The sequence below is a fragment of the Leopardus geoffroyi genome, chromosome X (assembly GCF_018350155.1).
Source record: "Leopardus geoffroyi isolate Oge1 chromosome X, O.geoffroyi_Oge1_pat1.0, whole genome shotgun sequence".
In the NCBI taxonomy this organism is placed as follows: domain Eukaryota; kingdom Metazoa; phylum Chordata; class Mammalia; order Carnivora; family Felidae; genus Leopardus; species Leopardus geoffroyi.
The window spans coordinates 102,415,219-102,440,064 of record NC_059343.1 but is presented as its reverse complement, the minus strand read 5'-3'; the positions used below and the strand labels follow the sequence as shown (position 1 = coordinate 102,440,064).

The 24,846-nt window shown below is 40.3% G+C and overlaps 1 protein-coding gene across 3 annotated transcripts in view; it reads right to left on the bottom strand.

The window, feature by feature from the left end:
* The window catches only part of LOC123595379 (X-linked inhibitor of apoptosis), a 49,631-nt gene that overhangs the window by 22,358 nt on the left and 2,427 nt on the right, over window positions 1–24,846 (bottom strand). The gene's annotated exons all lie outside the window — the stretch shown is intronic.

Genomic DNA, 24,846 nt, shown 5'->3' with positions numbered 1-24,846 from the left:
AAACAATCTGTTCAAAAGGAAGAGAAGTACTAGTGTAGCCTCATTAAAGTTGCCAAATTATAGCTGTGTAACATTTAACCCAGAAAAAATTCTAAAAAGAACTAGCTGGGTTATGAGAAGGGTGGCCAGATGATTTAGCCTCCAAACCTGGACACTCTGAAACTGAAAAATGATGTTACTAATAATTACACTGGGACAACAGGCATAAATCAGGGTTGCCCCAAGCAAACCTGGTTCTCCAGAATCTTGCACCCTTCCTAATACTGTGCTCAGTATATGCTTGGCAAAAAAAATTAAAGGACACAGTAATTTTTTTTAAGTTTATTTATTTTGACAGACAGCAAGAGAGCATACGCGTGCAAGGCAGCGGGCAGAGAGAGTAAAGAGAGGGAGAAACCCAAGCAGGCTCCATGCTGTCAGCACAGAGCCTGACACGGGGCTCAAACTCACGGAACCATGAGATCATGACCTGAGCCGAAATCCAGGGTCGGACATTTAACTGCCCGAGCCACCCAGGCGCCCTGGGACACGGTAATTCTGTCTCTACCACGTATGTGCATTAATGGATTTCTTGGGAGAATTAACAGCCCTGGCATTATGTTGGCACTACATGTCTCGGAACATCATCTCAGAGTCATGTTGAACACAAGGCTTCTGTCTTGCAGGCTGGCAATAAACTTCAGTCTCTCTTGGCCTTGTCAATTTACAATGGTATTAACTCCTACATATGCAAGAGCTCAGATATATCTGCAAGGAACAATTTTTGGAAGATAGTCTCCATGATTTTTCATTATTGTTTCCCAGATGTCTGAAAACATTTTGACACTAGCTTTAAGACCCCTCGTTGAATCAGAATAAGCTGGATGACAAAAATCAAGATTCAAAGAAACCAAAGCTGGCTGATACGCTGAGATGAAATTTAACAGGGATATTAAACATTACACTCAGACTTTAAAAATCTGTTGCACAGCTAAAGGAAAATGGAAACTTGGTTTGGAAAGAAGTCACGTGAAAGCAACTCTCTAGATTAAAATCTTGGGATTTTAGTTAATTAAAAATTCATTTTGAGGGGTGCCTGTTTGGCTCAGTCAGTACAGCATGTGACTCTTGATCTCAGGGTCGTGAGTTCAAGCCCCATGTTGGGCACAGAGCTTATGTCAGAAAATAAAAATTCATTATATGAGCCAACATTACATGGTTGCTAAAAAAAACACAAAAAAACCAAAACCAAAACAAAACTTAAAGCAACTCCAGGCTGCATTAATGTCCAGAAGTGCAACATCAACACAAGGATGAACGGTTATAACAATCAACAGCAGTACAGAATGGATTGGGTTGCCTTGTAGATTCCTCCCATTACTGGAAGGCACAACGGCATAGACTAGGAGGCAGGACAAAACATTTCTAAGTCTATAATGACCCTGAAGAATTAATGCTCAATATAATCCAAAACATAGGAAAATTACCTTCTCTGAGGTGGTAAGTTTTATTTCTCAGGTCAATCAAAATAGAAATGTAAAATCAAGGATCTATTCTCATTTCGAGATAGTGGACATCTTGTATGGTTCAAGTAGTCACCCCATTTCAGATAATATTAGATAAAACTCCATCGTTCAATACCAGCAGGAGAATCTGTTTGAAGCTTTCAAGTGGAGACCTCATCTTACCAGGGGTTATTTCCATGCTAATAGTTTAGATTTCACTGTTTTGTTTTTTTTTTTAAATTTTTTTTTTAACGTTTATTTATTTTTGAGACAGGAAGAGACAGAGCATGAACGGGGGAGGGTCAGAGAGAGAGGGAGACACAGAATCTGAAACAGGCTCCAGGCTCCGAGCTGTCAGCACAGAGCCCGAGCGGGGCTCGAACTCACGGACCGTGAGATCATGACCTGAGCCGAAGTCGGACGCTTAACTGACTGAGCCACCCAGGCGCCCCAAGATTTCACTGTTTTGAAAAGCAGATATTTATTCAGAAACACCCAATTGAGCACTACATATACATTATCAGAGTGTGAGCTTTTGTTGCAGGGTGAGGAAGCAGAATTACTAGAGAGGTTAAGAGTGAAAGGGAGAAAAATGACTGACAAAAGACAGAAACCTTGGGTTTGGAGGAAGGCACCAAACGAAAGGGATGAGAGAGGATTTTTTTTTTTTTTTAAAGAAGGATTTAAATGGAATGAAGGTGGGAGAGATGATATTTAGAAAATGAGTATATATAGCACAGGAATTGTGAATAGAGAAGAAAATGGGGTATGAATACTGGAGAAGGGTGACCAAAAGGCTTTGGATGTAAACAGGTCTTAATACAATAAAGTATGCGGAGATAATTTAAGGCTTCTTTGTGAAAGCGAGCTTAGGCTTTGTATTAGGGAAGCAGAAAGGTAAGAAGGCACAGAGGGAAAGATGTGAAAGAAAGCTGTCACAGGACTTGCAAATTTGTCTAGTTTAAGAACTTCTAAACCTCTGAGTCAATGACCTGGAATAGGCACGAGAACAGTGTTGCAAGTTTACAATGTTATAATGTTATTAAACGTCCAACTCTGGATTTCAGCTCAGGTCATGATCTCACGGTCATGAGATCCAGCCCCGTGTTGAGCTCCACGCTGAGCATGGAGCCTGCTAAAGATTCTCTCTGCCTCTGGCTCTGCCCCTCCCCTGCTCACATACTTTCTCAAACAAAAAAGTTACTAAAATAAATAGCAACAGGAAGTAGATTAGTGGTTGCTAGAGCTGGGGGAGGAGGGGAATGAGGAGTAAATACACGTGGTTACTGGGTTTCTTTTTGGAGTAACGAAATATTCTGAATTAGACTGTAGTTACAGTTGCACAACTCTGCGAATACACTAAAACCCACTGTACACTTTAAAATTAAGTTTATGGTAGGTGAGATGTATCCTGATAATGCTGTTTAAATGCTAGTTTGGGGGGCGTCTGGGTGGCTCAGTCGGTTGAGCGTCCGACTTCGGCTCAGGTCACGATCTCACGGTCCGTGAGTTCGAGCCCCGCGTGGGGCTCTCGGCTGATGGCTCAGAGCCTGGAGCCTGCTTCCGATTCTGTGTTTCCCTCTCTCTCTGCCCCTCCCCCGTTCATGCTGTGTCTCTCTCTGTCTCAAAAATAAATAAATAAACGTTAAAAAAATTTTTTTTTAAATTAAAAAAAAAATAAATGCTAGTTTGGTAATAGTATACACTTTGGAGCATCAGAGGTGATTTTCAGGCTAAAACAAAGGGACTCTTGCTAACGAAATTACTTTTTTATATGGAAACCTAGATGTTACAATACATTTTCAGAACTAGGCAGAGGCCTAAATCACTTCTATTTGAAGTGGTTACATATTTAACCTGTTACAAAGATCCCAGTTAATTTTTCTTTCAATTACATTCTTTAAATTCTAACTTGAAGTCTGATTCTTACCTCTTTTGATACTCTGAGGACCTCAATTCTTACGTTCACAATATTTTCTTAATGTCGTTCACAATATTTTCTTAATGTCGTTCTTCTGTTGCGAATTGTTGTAAATCATCTTCTGAAGTGCATTTTTTTCTAACTTCTAGGAAATGAAACCAATTGGCTGTTTTTAGGAGCCAATTAGCTTCTTTCCACATTGTGAAGCACTGAAGCTATGTTCCTGAATTATGAAATTCTGTGTTTTTTTTAACACTGGGGTTTATTCATCTTACAGTTTATTTATTTATAAACTAATTCCAAATAGGTATAACTGCATTGACTCTGGTAATACAGAAGACTCTAATTCTTCGTTTCTTCACATTGCAAAACACTCCTTTTGTTGTACACACACACACACACACACACACACACACACATATGGTGTGTGCTTTTGAACTCTTTTAATGTATTCAAGTAGTGTGAATTCTTTTGAATATAAGATACACATAGGTTAAAAGATTTTTATACACAGGACAGACTTGTGCACTTTTTATACAAAGATTTTGGATCTTCTTAAGTGGGATTGTTCCAGGAACACTGGCTACACTTTGGGAGAAAGTTGTATTTATCACGGACAGGTAGAGTTTATCCATATTATTTTCATTAGGCTATTTATTTCTCACACGTCCACTTAGAACAGTTAAGAGTAAGGCTGCCAACTTTCATTCTCTGCCTGAATTCTTTGGTATTTATCATTGTACGATGTGCACAAGCACTACAGTATGCATGTATATAGAAATTAAGAATATTATGAAGTACATAACTCCCCTATACTTTACGGATAATTCCCCCAAAAGCTATTATTTTTTTATTTTTTTTATTTTATGTATTTTTTTTAAATTTTTTTAACGTTTATTTATTTTTGAGACAGAGAGAGACAGAGCATGAACGGGGGAGGGGCAGAGAGAGAGGGAGACACAGAATCTGAAACAGGCTCCAGGCTCTGAGCGGTCAGCACAGAGCCCGACGTGGGGCTCGAACTCACGGACCGCGAGATCATGACCTGAGCCGAAGTCGGCCGCTTAACCGACTGAGCCACCCAGGCGCCCCTATTTTTTTATTTTTTAAATTAAGTAATCTCTGTGCCCAATGTGGGGCTTGAACTCATGACCCCGAGATCACGAGAGTCACGTGCTCTACTGACTGAGCCATCCAGGAACCCCTATTAATTCTATGGTAGGGCTACTATGGATGCCTTTAGAACGTTTGTATGCTATTAAAACAATGGAAGAATCAAATGACTCCATTCTGAGGGACAGATTCTCTAGATGGTTAAAAAAAAAAAAAAAAGATGAAATAAAGTCCTGATTAATTGGGGGGAAAAAAAACCTCTAATGTTCAAGCAATAGAAAAACAATCCTATGCAGAAGTATTTTTTGTGAGATTTAATATCAGAACACTACTCAGAAATGTATTTAAGTATTAAATTTTCTTTTTATTTTTTTACTAAAAAATGCTTTTATTTTTATTTTTTTTAATTTTTTTTTCAACGTTTATTTATTTATTTTTGGGACAGAGAGAGACAGAGCATGAACGGGGGAGGGGCAGAGAGAGAGGGAGACACAGAATCAGAAACAGGCTCCAGGCTCTGAGCCATCAGCCCAGAGCCTGATGCGGGGCTCGAACTCACGGACTGCGAGATCGTGACCTGGCTGAAGTCGGACGCTCAACCGACTACGCCACCCAGGCGCCCCTAAAAATGCTTTTATTTTTAAAGTTTATTTACTTATTTCGACAGAGAACTCAATGAATGGGGGAAGGTCAGAGAGATAGACATAGACATAGACATAGACATAGACATAGAGATAGACATAGACATAGAATCCCAAGCAGGCTCCACACTGTCAGTGCAGAGCCCAATATGGGGCTCAATCTCACGAATCATGAGACCAGGACCTGAGCCGTAATCAAGAGTCAGACACTTAACCAACTGAGCCACCCAGAGCTCCTAAGTATTGAGCTTTCTATTGCCTTACTTGAAACAAAAATTAACAGTAATTTTTTTAAAAAGCTGTTTGGGGGATACCTGGGTGGCACAGTCCATTACGCAGCCATCTCTTGATTTCTGCCTAGGTCATGATCTTGCAGTTCATCGGACTGAATCCTGCATTGGGCTTTGTGTGCTGACAGTGCAGAGCCTGCTTGGGATTCTCGCTCTCCCTTTCTCTCTGCCCCTCCCCCACTCATGCTCTCTCACTCTGTCAAAATGAAGTTAAAAAAAAAGTTGTCTGGTAGTCAATTATTACTGCTTAGGCAATTTTTAAATAAATAATAGGTTTTTTTGTTGGCCCATTTTATTTTAATGTTTACTTATTTTTGAGAGAGACAGACAGAGCATGAGTGGGGTACGAGCAGAGAGAGAGGGAGACACAGAACCCGAAGCAGGCTCCGGGCTCTGAGCTGCCAGCACAGAGACTGACGCGGGGCTCAAATTCCCGAACCGTGAGCTCATGACCTGAGCCGAAGTGGGACACTCAACCGACTGAGCCACGCAGGCGCCCCCTGCTTAGGCAATGTTTTAAAAATGTACTCCATAATATCATGAGTTTCAGTTATCACAGCATCTTAGAAAACGTAAGTAAGCAGTTTCATATGTGTACCAGACACTGATGAAAGTAATTTTGACTCTGCACAAATTTATTTAAGATGGCTAACTAGGAAATGGTCTCTGATGACTGAAAATTAACTACTATAAATATCCATTACAATTTTTTGTTAGTTTTAATTTTATTTTAGAGAGAGAGAGAAAACGGCAGGGGAGAGAGGCAGAAGGGGAAGGGGGGGGAGAGAGAGAGGGAGAGAGAGGGAGGGAGAGAGGGAGAGGGAGGGAGGGAGAGGGAGAGAGAGAGAGAGAGAGAGAGGGAGAGGGAGGGAGGGAGGGAGGGAGGGAGAGAGAGAGAGAGAGAGAATGAATGAATCCCAAGCAGGCTCCACACTCAGCATGAAGCCCAACATGGAGCTCAATCCCACAACCTCTGGATCATGACCTGAGCTGAAACCAAGAGTCGGGCACTTAACTGATTGAGCCACCCAGCCGCCCCCACCCCCCGCCCCCATTAAAATTTTTTAAGTCAAAATGGTACCTGAATGACAAATCACCATTCTTAACAAATAAGTAGCAAAACCCTTCATGGTTTTATTTTTGTTTTTGTTTTTACCAAGCTCATAGATCTCTACGATCTATGTTTCACTCTTCCGGTGTAAGAAATCTATCCAGTCACTACTGGCTCACTTAATGAACTACATCTTTTATTTTTTTTAATAAAAAAATTTTTTAATGTTTATTTATTACTGAGAGACAGAGGCAGAGCATGAGCAGGGGAGGGACAGAGAGAGGGAGAGACACAGAATCTGAAGCAGGCTCCAGGCTCCGAGCTGTCAGCACAGAGCCTGACGTGGGGCTCGAACTCACAAACTGTGAGATCATGACCTGAGCCCAAGTCGGACGCTCAACCGACTGAGCCACCCAGGCGCCCCTATAAACTATATAACTTCTTAACATTATTCCTGCAACCAAGGGCTTTAACTTTTCATCATGAAGAAGCATCTAAGTAACTATACTGTGGCATAGTACAAAGGGAGCTGAGTGACTGTTACAAGTTGAATCCCGCCCCCAGGAAAGATACTTTTAAGTCCTACCCACTGGTTAAGAATGTGAATGTATTTGGAAATAGGATCTTTGCAGATGTAATTGAGTGAAGATAGGCTCATTAGGGTGGGCCCTCATCCAATATGACTGAAGTCTTTTCAAGAAGGGAAGAAACACGACCACAGAGGCACGTGGGGAAGCCGGCCACCGGAAGATGGAGGCTGAGGCCGGAGTGCTAATGCACCTGTAAGGCAAGGAGCACCAAGGAGGAGTGGCAACTCCAAGAGCTACAACAAAGGCATGGAACAGATTCTCCCTGGAACCTTCAGAGAGAACATGGCCCTGGCAACACCCTCATTTCCAACTTGTAGCGTCCAGAACTGTGAGAAAATAAATGTCTCTTGTTTTAAGCCACTCGGTTTGTGGTACCTTGTTATGGCAGCCCTAAGAAAAGCTAATACGATGATGTTAAAAATACGAACCAGAATTATGTAAGCAACATAATCCTATTAGTTCCCACTGCAGTACTATCATGCTGGCTGAAACACATTATGTAATTAAATAAAGGCATCTGTTTAAAACTCAGAACACGCATGTTTCTAGAATCTCATCTATGACATCTTTACTGATTCTTCCACTCAAAATCCCTCTACGTAATTTGCTGATGATCCAAATTGTACTAGAACAAGATTTAGTAATTTCTGCATGTTTGTCCAACCTTCTTTTAAAAGTTTATCGATTTATTTTGAGAGAGAGTGAGAGAGAGAGAGTGCAAGCAGGAGAGGGGTGGAGAGAGAGGATCCCAAGCAGGCGCTGTGCCACCAGAGCAGAGCCTGACACAGCGCGGGGGGGGGGGGGGGGGGGGGGGGGGACCTTGAACTCATGAACTATGAGATCATGAACTAATCCAAAACCAAGAGTCACTTAACCAACTGAGCCACCCAGGCACCCATGCACGCATGTTTGGATGTGTGTGTATGTATGTTGTCAGCACGAAGGTCCTCTTGGGCAAGGACCGTGTCTTATCACGTCTGTATTCTCAATGCCTAAAACAACGCACAACATGCAGTAGTACTTAATAAATGTTGGGCAAAAGAATGAATGCTGCACCACTTCTATCACACTACTGCTGTCATTGTGCTGCACTGCCCTGGACACTTGAGATCACCGTGAGCACTAAAAGCTGTTAGTATTTGCATCGGAAATTGTTAATATATGCCTAGGAAATGTGACCAAAATAGTCAATACGTGTATACCATGCAAACGGTATCATTCTTCAGTAATAAAAACCTATCCTAAAATCACATTTTAGGGGCACCAGGCTGGCTCAGTAAAAGGAGCATGTGAATCCTGATCTCCGGGCATGAGTTTGAGCCCCACCTTGGGTGTAGAGATTACTTAAATAAAAACTTAAAAAAAACCCACATTTCAAAAATATTATAGGATTCACAAGCATTTTCATAGTAACACAATCAAAATTTTATATGTGCTAATCATAAGACATCATAATTTTATTTTTTTAAATTTGTTTTACATTTATTTATTTTTAAGAGAGAGAGAGCGCACGCACACAAGTGGTGGAGGTGCAGAGAGAGAGGAGACACAGAATCTGAAGCAGGCTCCAGGCTCCAAGCTGTCAGCACAGAGCCCTATGTGGGGCTCAAACTCACAAACCATGAGATCAGACATCATTATAATTTTAAGTTTATCTTAAGATTCTTTCCCATTACATGCAGAAATATTACAAATTTTTCTCATCAGTTGCCTCTCCCCATAGGGATCTTGTCAAATAAGCAACATTCTCCCTGACCCAACTGAGGTCAATCCATCTTTTAATCACCTTAAGTATTAGCCAGTTATTTCCATGCTTAGAATTAGCATTTTGACTTACAAAGTTGTAGTATTTATGTAAACGTAGCATAATATTAAGAAGCTGAGGGGCACCTGGGTGGCTCAGTTGGTTAAGTGTTGGCCTCTTGATTTGGGCTCAGGTCACGATCTCACAATTCGTGGGATCAAGTCCCATGTCAGGCTCTACATGAGCCTACTTGAGATTCTCTCTCCTTCTCTCTCTGCTCCTCCCCTGCTTGCACTCTCTCAAAATAAATAAATAAAACATTTAATTAAAAAAACCCTGGTATGTATGTATGTATGTATGTGTGTGTGTGTGTGTGTGTGTATATATATATATATATATATATATATATATATATATATTTTTTTTTTTTTTTAAATTTGAGAGAGAGAGAGACCAACCATGAGCAGGGGAAAGGGGCAGAAGACAGAGAATCTCAAGCAGGCTCCAGGCTCAGCACAGAGCCCAAGGCAGAGCTTGATCCAATGACCCTGGAATTATGATCTGAGCAGAAATCAAGAGTCAGACGCTCAACTGGACTGAGCCACCCAGGTGCCCCAAGAAGCTGAATTTAAAAAAATGATACACCCTGAACAAAAAGGGTGTATCATTTTTTTTAATTCAGCTTTTATCCTATACTTACATACAAATTCAAATTTCAGTCAAATTGTTCATTTACAGTAGTGAGGTTCAGGGGCACCTGGGTGGCTCAGTTGGTTAAGTGTCTGACTTTGGCTCAAGTCATAATCTCACAGTTCATGAGTTCAAGGGCCACATCAGGCTCTGTGTTGACACCTCAGAGGCTGGAGCTTGCTTCACGTTCTGTGTCTCCTTCTCTCTCTGCCCCTCGCCCGCTCACACTCTGTCCTCTCTCTCTCAAAAATAATAAACATTAAAGAGATTATAGTAGTGAAGTTCTTCTAACCATAAGCATATTTTCTTTTAACTTTAAATGGGCAATAAAATATTTTTGAGATTACATTCAAGCAAATCAAAAGTTCATTCCCTAAAATTAAGTACTAGAGCCATTCAAATAACTAAATGGCATTAATGAGCACTTGGCTCATAAGCTCAGTTAATAAGATAAACTTATGAATACTGCTATATACAATTCTTGATCATGAAACCTACTTCTGTAAACATCCACAAGGGCATGCTGAGAACCAATAAAGAGAATATCAATTACATGTTCCATACTTAATTTACAAAGTCATAGTAATACTCAAATTTGAACAAAGACCTCCAATCTTTGCCTAATTATTTATAATAATTTACTCCACAAGTACAGTTTGCTCAAAATGGACACACAGTAAGGTATTCCCTCATTTTTTTAAACAAATTATGCAACTGTGCTCCCCAAAATGTTCTGCATGAAGAATACACAGGTTTAGGGCTCAAAAATTCACTTAAGATCATAAAAAGGCTCAAGATCACTATTATTACTATTATTGCCTCTTCCATTTCACTGAAAACTGTTCAGACCATAAGACGATTTACAGTGCTTGCTAAACAGTAGCCTTTGATTAAAAAACAACCATCTACAGTCCAAACTATAGATCCATGACACAGATGAATACTATTTATGCTTATTCAGAGTCCAGATCAAACCCTTTGTTAAAATCAGAACAGGCAGAAAAAAAATTTCAAGATGGATATTCATTCAGTCTTTAATACAAACACATGTTTTCCTTTTTCAAAGAGAGGAATTAAGAAAGAATCTTACTGGGGTACCGGGTGGCTCAGTCAGTTGAGCACCTGACTTTGGCTCAGGTCACAATCTCGTGATTTGTGAGTTCAAGCCCCACACTGGACTGACTCGCTGCTCTCAGCGCGGAGTCCACTTTGGATCCTCTGTCACCCTCTCTCTGCCCCTCCCCTGCTCACTCTCTCTCAAAAATAGACATTTAAAAAAAGAAATAAGTAAAATAAAAAATAAATAAAAATAAAAAGGAATCTTACTACCCAGGCTGTGGCTTTTAGTATATCTATCCTTTCAGAACCTTTTCTGTATGCATTGGCATATGCACATTATAAATACTTCTAGAGGAAATTTATTATACGTGGTATTTTACAACTTGCTTCTTTTTCCATTTAATAATATATCCTAAGCATCTTCCTACATCAATCTTCATCTTGATTAAAACACTATTTTAAATGACCAGTACAAATCCCTATTTCTGAACATTATGTTTACATGCATATTTTAAAAGAGAGACAATACACAACATGATCAAACAATGCAAGAAGTCATCTCATTCATGCCACCCCTTACCTTAAACCTCTGGTTCCCCTTGAAGGGTTTCAGAACAAGCCTTCCCAAAATGTGCCACTTTGGCATGTGGATTACTTTAAGCTGAAGTCAATCAAGGCCCAAAGACCCAGGAAAAGCTTTTACCTCCCCCTTAACTGCCTGAAGGAATTTAGATAGAGGGCTTGGTCCAGGAAGAGAACTATCATCAGAGATCACTACAAAGAATATGGGCTAGGTGTGGTTAAGCTGGGGGAGGTTCTGCAGGGCCTGTAGATCAAATTCCTCTGGGTCTCCCTGTCTCTGGAGGCCAGGCAAATATTTGTTTATCAAACATTTGTTCTTCTCATCTTCTTGTAAACTGTCTTCCTCCCCTTTGAAGTCCCAGACCCCTACCCCTTTCCCTTATCTCAAGATGGCAAGTAAGCGTCAACCACCTGACTGCCTGTGGATCTCATATTCTTATGTGGCTTCTGTATGGACTCAGATTTGCTCTTCTCCTGTTAGTCTGTCTTATATCAATTTCCTAGCCAAAGCACCTAGAAAAGTAGAAGAAACAAATTTCCTCCCAAACAGTTGGGTGAGCCAGGCAGGAGCAACTGTACTGGCTGATTACTGCTTGCTCCGCGGCTGCGGCAGCTGAGAAATTCTGGCACCTCTGATAAATGTGGCAGAAGGTAGGAATTCTTACCATGTCAGTCTTCTTAATCTCTGCCTGCAGGGCCCAGTGGAAATGAGAGTAGTGAGAGTCCTTTCTTTCCTTTTCTAAATTTAGATCAGTAGGAAAAAATATTTGTGGAACTAGTTCCTTGGGTGCAGCAACTCTGGTAAAGATCTGAGCACTCCTGATTTTTATTGGTCTTTTTCCTCCCAGAGAGGGTCACTGTTTTTGTCTCTGTTGTGTTGTTTGTCATAAGAAGGAAGGCCATGGGGTAGAACGCAGGCATAGGCCCTAGAAGCCTGCTGTTTGAGCCGGCCTCACTGATTGGTGAGTTCATGGTTCTCACCAGACCGGTGTCTGTTTAGACAAACTTTGCTGTGGGTTAATGAACACATGAGGTAAACACTGTTGCTAAGAAACATCTTGGAAGCCAAAGCCACAAAATTGGAGGGCATGGGTCAAGTATTTAAGAACTGTTACAGCACTGGCCACCTAATCCAAAGTCTCCTGTGTTAGGATAAGTTGGTCACAGAACAGGTTAGATTTACACTAGGTCACTCGCCAACCTCAAAAAAAATTCCATGCCAGGTACTCTGTAAATCACACGATCCCCAACCCAGTGGCACCCCCCTCTTAAGTATTAGTTTGGCTCCAAGAGACCCAAGGCTTAGCTAAAGCTGTTAATATACATATACAAAAAGCTAGATGAGGTTTTCCTTTTGTCTTGTTGTATGTCTTGAGAGGTTGAGAACATGCTCTCTTGTCTCTGCCAGCCAGAAGATGCATGTTCCAGTATGCATCTTGGTGACCAGTCAAATAGACAGGGTTCTGAGTCACAAGCAGCACTCTTTTCATCTGACTGTGCCAGCTCTCAGGGGAGTCTGTTATGAGGGGTCCCAGTCCATAAGGGGCTTTTGTCATCTCAACCTCTGTTGTTTTGTTAGTGCTGGAAAAGCCCCGTTCTAGTAGTGCCTGCCAGATGTCAGATTAGTGGGTCTGGGACTGGAGGTGTCTCGTGTTCTTGTGGGAAAACAGAGATGCTGTTTTCACCACACCATTCTTACAGTCTATAACAACAAAGGGCTTTACTTTCTCAAACAATCTTTGGGAGTGAACTTTCTGGATTTTGTATGGCCTGAATCTTTTACTCTCTCGTGGGATGCCTCTTGCATCCTTGGTTAAGCCATAAAAAGGCTTCCTGATTTGAATGGCTATGGACATTAATAGATGCTACTCGTCAATGGCTAGATGATGGATCTTCTGAAATGAAAAGGTTCTATAGTTGAAAAAAAGAATTCTTAGAGAGCTCTTATCCTAAACAATTGTCTTAATGGTACCTATGGGAAGACCAAATTAAAAAGTAGATACAAAGATGGGGCACCTGGGTGGCTCAGTCGGTTGAGCATCCGACTTCGGCTCAGGTCAGGATCTCACAGCTGGTGAGTTCAAGCCCCGCGTCAGGCTCTGTGCTGACAGCTCGGAGCCTGGAGCCTGCTTCAGATTCTGTGCCTCCCTCTCTCTCTGCTCCAACCCACTTGCATTCTGTCTCTCTCTCTCTCTCTCAAAAATAAACATTAAAAAAAAATTTAAAAAGTAGATACAAAGAAACAGAAGAGCTAGCCTTAAGAGACTCCCTTAACAAAATGAAAAGAATGGAAATTAGACTTCGTACAAAAATTAAAGTCCCTAACATAAACTCCATTTCATAAAATCTGGCCCATCTCCTCAGCAAATTCCTTTAGCCCCCAAAGCTCCTTCACTTTCCCCAGAAAATCCCTTAAAACACCTAGCTGCTTGCTTCAGCTTCCCTTTCCCCACAAGATTTGCAGGGAGCACTCCAGCATGATCTCTAAGCCCAGGGTAGACAGGTTACTCATGTAAATACTAAAAGTCAGAAAATAAATTTCACAGAAACACCCAGGATGGACAATATGGCTCAGACATAAGGCTTATTTGGCTGGGTTCTATAATCAGGCTCCTCCAGCTTCCTGCCTTCCTGTGCAGTCCCAAAGAAGTCATGTTCCCCAGACGGGAGCAGATCTTTTCAATTATAAAGTCCTTTTACCTCTACTTTCAGAGGAGCCTACCACATTTAAAGAGGAATTAAAAAGACTAATGGCCATTTACAATCCCACACGTGGGGACCCTGTTTGGCTGCTAAGGGGTGTTCTTCCCACCAATGATTATGCAGACAAGCCAGACCACCCCCCTGAAAACCTCCCCACTTTGGATTTCTACTAGGCCCTCCTACAAATATCAACTAAAGGCGAAGTTCAGGGGCAGAAAGAGAGGCTTTTCCCCTTAAGGTGAGTCTGAGGTTCAACTGTACACTCAGAAAGAAGGCCTTTATGTAGACTTCACAAAGGCATATTGCATTAAACCCTGAAAATGCTTGCTGTTTATCTGCCTAAAAACTGACAAGATATTTAAAAGATTTTTTTCAGGGGCACCTGGCCGGCTCAGTCACTAGAGCATGTGACTCTTGATCTCAGGGTTGTGAGTTCAAGCCACATGTTGGGCACAGAGCTCACTTTTACAAAAGTTACATATATGGGGGAGGGACAGGGAGGGAGGGAGAGACATGGAGACAGAGAGACAATGCACAGCTCTGTGGTTGGAGACTAGCCAGACTGGAAGCTAATATTCAGAGCCTGACAAGAACTTTTTTTTTTTTTTTGGTCTCCTCCCCTAAGTAAAAGTAAAACTATGTACCCAGAGGGAAAGAAAAATCTTCTAAAGCCCTTGTAAAAGGATTTATGGGTGGATCAACCTACGAGGCCATTTAAGTTGCAACCCAATTCTTTGAGGGATTGAGAGCAATTGTCCTTATCTTACAAATCTTTGCAGAACTAGAAATGCAACTCTAGAGGCAATTCAAAGTTCTGCCTATTCCTTTTAACCCATCCCAAATCCTCCCCTATTTATCTCACAAGGCTTGTAAATATTGGCCTTAGGAAACTGAACTCTTTCTCGGAGGAACTTGTACTCTTTCCTAGTCAGTGCCTTTGAGATTTAAGGGTAAATTCTTATCTAGACTATCCCCAATTTCACATGAAAAAAAAAAGAGAAAGAACTTTTCAAAATACAACTGCTAAAAAGGCACTAGAAAGGCACAACTGCTAAAAATTTTAAAACAAAAACTCTAAGGTCTATACTTGCGTCTGTCTGTATGTTTGTGTGTTGTAGATGGGAGGCATCTTCTACGTCCGGATGATATTACTAAAGTTAATGTGTACAAGAGTTCTATTTCATTGGCTTAAAATTCAGTGCTTATAAACAAACTACTACTTAGGTTCTCAGAAATATAACAGAAGGTAACCCAAATGCCTCTCAGGTTCATGTGATCTGGAAAAATACTCAGTACTGAAGCCAGTTGAAGTTCATTAGTCTAAAACAGCCATGTCTTGGGGCGCCTCGGTGGCTCAGTTGGTTAAGTGTCCAACTTTGGCTCAGGTCATGATCTCGTGCTTTGTGAGTTTGAGCCCTGCATCGGGCTCTGTGCTGACAACTTAGTCTGGAGCCTGCTTCGGATTCTGTGTCTTCCTCTCTCCCTCTGTCCTTCCCCCACTCACGCTGTCTCCCTCAAAAATAAATAAAAACTAAACAAAAAAAAAAAAACAGGCATGTCTTTAGAGTTATCAACACTGAATATAATGCAGACATTCAAATTTTATTCTGCTTAGGTTTACTACTCAAATAAGTTCATGTTATAGCTCTTACAAAATCTGTCAGCAAGAAAAATAGCTTGGGATAATGGCTGACTGTCTAATATCTCATGAAATTTTTCTGAGTAGTCTAAACATAACTTTTGGGAGCAAGTGATTTAGATATCTGTGAGATTTAAGTGGGATAAGAGTTTTTAGGTGAACTTCTGAGTAATAATTATTTTATGGTATATGTACTTAAAACTAGCTTCTAAAATCTTTTCAATAACTTTCAAGTTTAGAGTTTGGCTAAGTCAAATGATAGAAATTTATTGAATATCTAGATCATTTCCAAACAAGATAAAATAATGAAACTAGTACCAAGGCTTTGACTGGAATGCTACGTTTGAGAGAGACATGCATAGACATAGGACCAGACAGCTTTAAGGAGCTAAGGTGGACTTTAAGGAGCTAATAAAGCCCCTTGGAAAAATCAGCCTGGTACTTTATTTACAGGGTTCCTGGTAGCCTTACGAGGTAAGGAAGGAAGGTCACTTTCTGGCAGGCACAGGAACCTAAGGACATCCTAGGAACCACGACAAGAGGAATTAACCCAAAACTGTAAGTATTACAGGTTAAATCAGATGGCAGGTGTTTGGCTTGGCTTTCTAGCCTCAAGAGGCTTTTAAAACGTCCAATCTGGGGCGCCTGGGTGGCGCAGTCGGTTAAGCGTCCGACTTCAGCCAGGTCACGATCTCGCGGTCCGTGAGTTTGAGCCCCGCGTCAGGTTCTGGGCTGATGGCTCAGAGCCTGGAGCCTGTTTCTGATTCTGTGTCTCCCTCTCTCTCTGCCCCTCCCCCATTCATGCTCTGTCTCTCTCTGTCCCAAAGGTGAATAAACATTGAAAAAAAAAATTAAAAAAAAAAAATAAAACGTCCAATCTGAGATTCCTTATGAAAGGTTTTAGCAAAGCAGATTAAAAGAACCTATATGATAAAAACCCTGAGTAGCAAAAGCAATCCTGAAAAAGAAAACCAAAGCTGGAGGCATCACAATTCCGGACTTCAAGCTATATTACAAAGCTATAATTATCAAGACAGTACGGTATTGGCACAACACACACACAGATCAATGGAACAGAATAGAGAACCCAGAAATGGGCCCATAAATGTATGGCCAACTAATCTTTGACAAAGCAGGAAAGAGTATCCAATGGAAAAAAAGTCTCTTCAGCAAATGGTGCTGGGAAAACTGGACAGCGACATGCAGAAGAATGAACCTGGACCACTTTCTTACACCATACACAAAAATAAACTCAAAATGGATGAAAGACCTAAACATAAGGCATGAACCCATCAAAATCCTAGAGGATAAAACAAGCAAAAACCTCTCTGACTTCAGCCACAGCAACTTCTTACTTGACATGTCTCTGGAGACAAGGGAAGCAAAAGCAAAAATGAATTATTGGGACACCATTAAGATAAAAAGCTTCTGGGGGCCTGGGTGGCTCAAGTGGTTAAACATCTGACTTCAGCTCAGGTCATGATCTCACCGTTTGTGGTTCGAGCCCCACGTCAGGCTCTGTGCTGACAGCTCAGAGACTGAAGCCTGCTTCAGATTCTGTGTCTCCCTCTCTCTCTGCCCCCTACCCTGCTCATGCTCTCTGTCTCAAAACTAAATAAACATCGAAAAAGTAAAAAAAAAAAAAAAAAAAAAAGATAAAAGGTTCTGCACAGCAAAGGAAACAATCAGTAAAACTAAAAGGCAACTGATGGAATGGGAGAAGATATTTACAAATGACATATCAGATAAAGGGTTAGTATCCAAAATCCATAAAAACAAAAACAAAACCAAAAAATTTATCAAACTCAACACCCCAAAAACAAATAATCCAGTGAAGAAATGGGCAGAAGACACAGACACTTTTCCAGAGAAGGCATCCAGATGGCCGGCTGACACATGAAAAAATGCTCAACATCACTCATCACCAGGGAAATACAAATCAAAACCACAATGAGATACCGCCTCACCGGTCAGAATGGCTAACATTAACAACTCAGGCAACAAAAGACGTTGGCGAGGATGTGGAGAAAGAGATCTCTTTTGCACTGCTGGTGAGGATGCAAACTGGTGCAGCCACTCTGGAAAACAGTATGTAGGTTCCTCAAAAAATTAAAAATAAAACTACCCTACAAGCCAGCAATTGCACTACTAGGTATTTATCCAAAGGATACAGGAGTGCTGATTTGAAGGGGCACATGTCCCCCAATGTTTATAGCAGCACTATCGACAATAGCCAAAGTACTGATAGAGCCCAAATGTTCATCACCTGATGAACAGATAAAGAAGATGTGTATGTACACACATACATACAATGGAATAATACTTGACAATCAAAAAGAATGAAATCTTGCCATTTGCAACAACATGGATGGAACTAGAGTGCATTATGCTAAGGGAAATAAGAAAAAGACAAATGTATGATTTCACTCATATGTGGAATGTAAGATACAAAACAGATGAACATAAGGAAGGGAAGCAAAAATAATATAAAAACAGAGAGGGAGACAAACCATAAGAGACTCTTAAATACAGAAAACAAACAGGGTTGCTGGTGGGGTGTTGGGTGGGGGGAAGGGCTAAAGGAGTGAGGGGCATTAAGGAGGATACTTGTTGAGATGAGCACTGGATGTTACTCGTGATACATCACGAAATTCTATTCCTAAAATTATTACATTATACGTTAACTAACTTGGATTTAAATAAAAAAAAAAGGAGCCTATATGATAAATCACTATTCTTGCTGCACTTACGTAAATAATCAGGTCAGGTTTATTGAGACTAGACTGAATTTGCAAATAAACTGATCTTACTGTGATTATTTTAGATAAAAATGGGGATGATTGCAGAGAGACAGTAATACACCATTATGAATATCAAATTCTAGTGCCATTGTCTCTTTAAAAAAATTTTTTAATGTTTATTTATTTTTGAGAAAGAGAGCGTGCAAGCAGGGGAGGAGCAGAGACAGAGAGAGGGAGACACAGAATCCTAAGCAGGCTTCAGGCTCTGAGCTGTCAGCACAGAGCCCGCCCGACGTGGGGCTCAAACTCAGAAGCCGTGAGATCATGACCTGAGCCAATGTCAGATGTCTAACCAACTGAGCCACCCAGGAGCCCCTATTAATTATCTTTTAGGTTCTACCTATAAACTGGACTGGATCTTGAATTCAGAAGTCTCCTCCAATATTTGGCTGCAACTCTCCAAACGAACACTTTTTTTAATGTTTGTTCATTAATATTAATGAATGCACGTGCAAGAGAGAGGGAGTGGGGGAGGGGCAAAGAGAGAGAGGGAGAGAAAATCTAAACAATTTCCGTGCTGTCAGCACAGAGGCCAATTCAAGGCTCAATCCTGCGAACTGTAAGACCATGACCTGAGCTGAAATCAAGAGTTGGATGCCCCATCAAGCCACCCAGGCACCCCACCAAACTAACATTTCCAAATTTTTCCCACCCTTCTTTTTTAATTTCTTAATATGTTTGTTTATTTTGAGAGAGTGAGTTGGGGAGGGACAGGGAGAGAGAGGGAGAGAATCCCAAGAAGGCTCCACACTGTCAGCTCTGAGCCCAACGCAGGGCTCAAACCCATGAACCCTGAGACCATGACCTGAGCCAAAATCAAAAGTCAAACACTTAATCAACTGAGCCACCCAAGAACCATCTCCCCCCGCCCAAACTTTCTGATTTGGAATCATCGAGAACTAATATTGTCCCTTTTCCAAAGCCATGCAATTTAAAGCTGGACAACTTGATATAAACTTTCGGAGAAATCACAACAGCTCACATATAAACAATTTTCATGCCTGTTGCTATATGGACCACTCAGATCACCAGAGACATTCAAATTACAGACCAGGAAAATCTTTCAGAATGCCAGTGCCTGCCCTCACTCCATCTGAAGATGCTTTGAGCTGGACATCTACAAATCCTCTCAACTGGCTGCCTTCAGAACTCAGAAACTGGGACTATAATCTGCTCTAATTATTAACCTTTGTTTTTCTTTCATTTCCACAGAAATTGCTCTTATAAAATCCCAGATTGTTTGTACAATAGCCCTAACTTTGGAAGCCCACCTGCATCACCATCTCCTGAAATGAGACACCACTACCTAACTGTACTGATGTATTCTCAGGACTAAGAGACCAATCAGTTCACTGAGATGGAGAAATGTACCAACTCAACTTCTGGGCTGTGAAACTTCTTGGGCAAGTTTCAGAGGCAGGTCTGAAGGGTTTCAGAACAACAAGCCTTCCCAAATGTACCACTTTGGCATAAGGGTTACTTTTTAAAAATTTATTATTATTAATTGATCATAATTTCTAGGCCCAGTGTGGGGCTTGTACTCATGACTCAGAAATCAAGAGTCCATGCTGGCTATGTGCCAGGTGACAACACTTCCTTCATCCGTGAACACAGCCCAGCAAACTATCAATAGCAGGGCCTGGTATTGCAAGGTTTTGCCTTTTCATTCTCAAAAGATAATTTTTATAACTTATAACAAGGAGAGGGAAGGATATATTCTTGGCCCTTCTCTTTTTGCCTATCCTGAGAATTTGTGCCAGCCTTCTACTTTGTAATGTTACCGTTAGATTACTAACTCTGAGCCACCCCAATGAGAAAGAACAAATCGTAAATTGATGTCGACACTGTTAATCACCAGGTTAAAAAAAAAAAAGAGGAATACAGGTCATCTCCCAGAGGTGAAAGCAGTCATCAGGTCATGTCCACAGTGGTTGGCCATGAACAAATGTCTTCTGGTCCTCTGCTTGGGTGGCAGTAAGTCGCCAGCAGAGAGGGCTGAGAAACACAGGTGTAATGCCTGATTGCTACTTACTGTTAACTTGAGTTGAAAACAACAGGACTTTGTTGAAAATGTCTGATGCCTACCGCTGGAGTTCTGAACTGTTTACTCACTTCCTTGTAAACATAATCAATTAATTTGGGGCCTGGTAAGAAGTGAAGAGTTTCCTGTAATCTTTGCCCCAAAATTTCCCTAATTTTTACTAAAGGGCAGCTCTGAATCAAGTACACTGTAAATTAAAATCATCTTACCCACAAGCGAAACTTGTTCACTATCACTGAATGCATTTGTGCTGACATAATAATAGAAATCACTCTTTCATTTTAAAGATATGGAAACGAAAGCATAAGGAAGTTAAATGATTTGGCTAAGGCCATAGAGCTGATTAGTGGCACAGAACTGGAACTTATTCTATTTGATATTTATTAAGATCAAGATTAACTTATCCTGACAGAGTGATTAGGACGCAGTACTTAAAAATCTGATGGTTATACAAGTGCCATACCAAGCGAGGTTCTTTTAATAGATGACTTGGTGAGAGCCTAACACCTACCCTAGATATTTCTCAGAATTAAGTACTCTCTTTCCTGATCATGTTAAGATCTGAAGCAAGTTCTAAAACAAATTCTTTATAAAAGCCAACATCTTTTCTTTTTCTCCAGTAAAAATACTTAGTTCTATCTGAAAGCCACTCGGCCGCCTATATATTTAGTGAGTGCCCACGTGTTCCAAACTATCTATAAACTAATATTCATTTCCCTCCATGCCATCATTTTAGCTACGTGTAAATATTTTTTCTAACCTACAACATGCTGAAATGAAACTAAAAAACGTCTGATTCCATTAACAGAAGGTCAAAACCTAAGTATGAGCTTGTGTGATTCCTCAGCCCAGCCTCTTTTTTTTCACCATGTCACTTCTGATAATAACTAAAATATGTATGTGATTTACATTGAGAATGTTTTCATTTGTGGTATCTAATTTAACCTATCCAACATATCATAGCCCCATTTGAAATATGGGGAAACTGTGGTCTTCTGATTGTTACTCATCAAAGTTCATGCAGTAAATGACCGTCAAAACCAAACCCAGTGATTAGAACCATTACAGGTCTAAGGAAATTACTGTATGAATTATTGGCAGAAGGGTTAGTCTGATGAGGTAGCAGAAAATGTTAGTTCCTTGCCCTTTCAAGGCTTGAAAAATTAGCAGGTAAATCATATTGAAAGGTAAATCGTATAGCAATACAGGATTGTATACACAGCAGAGGCCTGTGTTTTGAGGCCAACAAAACTATTATAAGTATAAAAGTTAAACCACACGTTAGTATTTATAGATTCCAAGGAAAGCACAGTGGTAGCAGCTTTACCCAGTTTAGAACATCAGCCTTAACTCACTCGGTTCAACCTCCGTATGACCATTTGAGGTCAAGCTATTCCCAGTCTATACAGGTAAAACCTCAGTTTTCACCACGACCCATATCCTTGAAAACACATTATAAAGGCAGATCATGATAAGTGAATCACACACATCCTTAACAAAGACTGGGTACCAATCATACAAAAATCAAACTCCAAAATGCATTATACAGCAGCACTAAAACTATACCATAATGAAAAATAATAAAAGCCCAGGCCAAGTCCTACAAAATCACCTAAAATATGCTTTTAGGGGCACCTGGGTAGCTCAGTCGGTTAAGCATCTGGCTCTTGATTTCGGCTCAGGTCACGATCTCACGGTTCATGAATTTGAGCCCCACGTTGGGCTCCATGCTACAGTGTCAAGCCTGCTTGGGATTCACTCTCTCCCCCCCACCTCGGCCCCTCTCCCGCTCATACTCTCTCTCAAAATAAATAAATAAACTTTGAAAAATAAAGTATGCTTTTATCACACAAAGGACAACCTACCATTAGGTATAATCACAGTAACATAAAGCACAACTCATAAGTTTGGCCTCAAATTCTTATGGCAAATACAATTATCAACGACTGCTTTGGTTAATTTCTCAGAGCACGAAAAGTCCTTCATTTCAAATTATCTGGAAGGCCTTAGAAGTTTTCTCCTTTTTCATCTAATACATTTCTTTATCAACGCAGAGGAATTCAGTCAACAATTTTTTACCAGGCCCGCATTTGCTACATGCCAGCCACTGTTAACATACTGATGTTGGAGCTCAGCTCAAAGCAGAAGGTGCTCAAGGTGTGCTGTTTGGGTTGTCTCAAGCTGAAAACCATTTCTTAAGTGCTAGTTCAACATTTCCCACCTTAGCTCAATTTATCCAAAGATACCAAATTAGTCAATTTTGATCAAAGCGGTACCATCAAAAAACGTGTAGCCAAGGGGCACCTGGGTGGCTCAGTCACTTAAGCATCCAACTCTTGACCTTGGATCAGGTTGTCAAATCAAGTCCTGCATCAGGCTCCTTGCTGGGGTCTGGAGCCTGCTTGAGATCCTCTCTCCCTCTCCTTCTCCTCCCCCCAACTCTCTTGCACACGTGCACACTCTCTCAAAAAAAAAAATGTCTAAGAGATCTTCATCTTTTGAAACACAGCATGCAATGGAAGAAAAGCATCACTACTAGAATCAGAGAAATGTGAATCCAAATCCTACCCCTGCACCTTAATAGCTATTTGGACCTTGGGCAAGTTACTGAGTACTTCTGAGCTTCCACAAATTTCCCCTCCTCTGTACTATGGTAATCCCAGAATCTCAAGCCCAGAAGCCCAACTTATTCTTCAACCTATTCTATACCCATCCAAGTTGGTAAAATAGGCCATCTTTCAACACAGTAATGACCCATATATCATTCACATCTCCAACAAATTGAAATTCAAGTCTTAGCACTTGAAATTTTAAAATAAATGAAAATATTCAAATCAGAAAGGCAGAAAAAGATAAATGAAAGTAGAATTCACAAATTATTAAGGTTTATCTGTCCACCTTGTTCTTTTAAGAGAGAGAGAGTATGAGCACTGGAGTGGGGAAGAGGGGCAGAGGTAAAGAGAGAATCCTAAGCAGGCTCCAAGCTCAGCACAGAGTCTGACACAGGGCTTGACCCTACAACCCTGGGATCACGAATCAAGATCCCTGAGCCGGAGTCGAGAGTCGGCCACCCTGACGCCCCTCCACCTTGTTCTTAATTCATTCTCACTTTAAGTATTTATTCCAAACAGATTTGGAATTGTTACATGGGATTTTTTTCCTTGATAAGATCTGAGATAATCAGTTAAAAAAAAAAACTACTATCACAGGTTTTGAATCTTTTAAATCAACTAGCCCAAATCTGTTACTTTATAAAACTGAAGAAACTGGGACATAGAATAATATGGAGGATAAATAAAAACTACATTTTAAAAGACTTTTCATGACATAGGAGTGTTCAATACAGAATACTGAATGAGAAAAAAGGATTATGACAATCTACACACAATATGAGCCTAAATAAAAAAAAAAATAAACATAAAAGAATGTGGATTATATTTATTCTTTATACAATTCTGAATTTCATAAATTTTCTATAAGAAACATATTTAAAATTTAAAATATTCACAATATTCTGTTTCCAATTAAATGGGGTATTTAATTCATAAAAAGTTATGAAGAAAATAGAAATGTGTAGGCACTGAAATATGTAGAAATATGTAGTGACTTGCTCACAATCCCACAGCTAAAGGGAAACAAAGCCAAGACAAGAACCCAGGCATCAAATCCAGGGCCCTTCTCATTGTACCACGTGACCTCTAAGACACGAAAACAATATTTGCTCCCTAGTAATTGCAATGGAAGAACTGGTAAAAAGCTGGAAGCCTGGGACTTTTAAATTTTGTGAGCAATACATGCTCTTTTTTCCCCCTTAAATAAAAAGTAAAAGAAAAAGAGCACTTGTTCAATTCAATTATCAACTTATTTTACCAATACTGTTTTTGTCTCCTCAAATCTACTGCCAATGACCTTAAACTGTGCTACAGATTACATTTTATAATACTATTACCAGATTAGACCACACAGATAAAGCTGGAGAGTTGACAGCTCATGATAATCTCCCAGCCTCAAAAGAACAAGGACATCTATTTTGCCATATTTGTCTTTGGAACCCTGCACCACATAGTGCAATCCCTGGCATAGAGTAGGTGCTCAATAAATGTTTATTTTATAAAGCGTAACTTCCCACCCCTCACATTATCACTAGCTACCAGACTTTTAAATATGAGAACAAAACTAGTAAAATATCATAATTTCATATTTGGAGTCTGTAAGCATTTACAATATAAAGGATTTATTAAACAGATTAATGTTTACAATCAAATGTAAGGGGAACACGTCAGTAGAATATTTCAAGCACTGAACAAATTAATTTGCACATTAATTACAATAATTCTTATCTATTGAAATGGGCCTAACCTTTACTCGGCACTTTTTTTCTGTGTAGTTGGAGTCACTGAATGCACTAGAAAGCAATAAAGTTCCAAATATAGCACAAGGGGCACTGGACTAGAACCTAGACCCTAGTCCAAGCTCTGCCAATAATCAGATACATAA